Source organism: Bison bison, unplaced genomic scaffold (assembly GCF_000754665.1).
Source record: "Bison bison bison isolate TAMUID 2011002044 unplaced genomic scaffold, Bison_UMD1.0 scf7180017864313, whole genome shotgun sequence".
Classification (NCBI taxonomy): domain Eukaryota; kingdom Metazoa; phylum Chordata; class Mammalia; order Artiodactyla; family Bovidae; genus Bison; species Bison bison.
In genome coordinates this window covers 1,949,197-1,949,528 of record NW_011494885.1, presented here as the reverse complement: position 1 = coordinate 1,949,528, position 332 = coordinate 1,949,197, and positions in this window count along the sequence as shown.

Sequence of the window (332 nt, the reverse complement as noted above, 5' to 3'; positions counted from 1 at the left end):
GAACCAGAGCTGGACCTGAAGCTGGGAGGTATTCGGAAGGTATTTCCTCGGAAGAGAGGGGAGTGGAAGCAGGGACGAACTGGCTGTGTCAGACACAGAGGAGCCTGGGCTCCTGAGGAAGGGGCGGCAGCTGTGGTGGGAAGACCCAGCTCCGCCCACCTTAGGGCTCTCCTCTGGGACGGCCTCCACACATCCCCACAGATGCTCCGCAGCCGGGACCTGTGGCGCCCCTGCCCTCCCCTCGCTCTGCCCAGAGCCCCCACAGCGGAGACCCAGGATCAGCGCAAGCAGAGAGCAGACAAACGGGGAACCCAGCTCTGGTTTATTAGAAA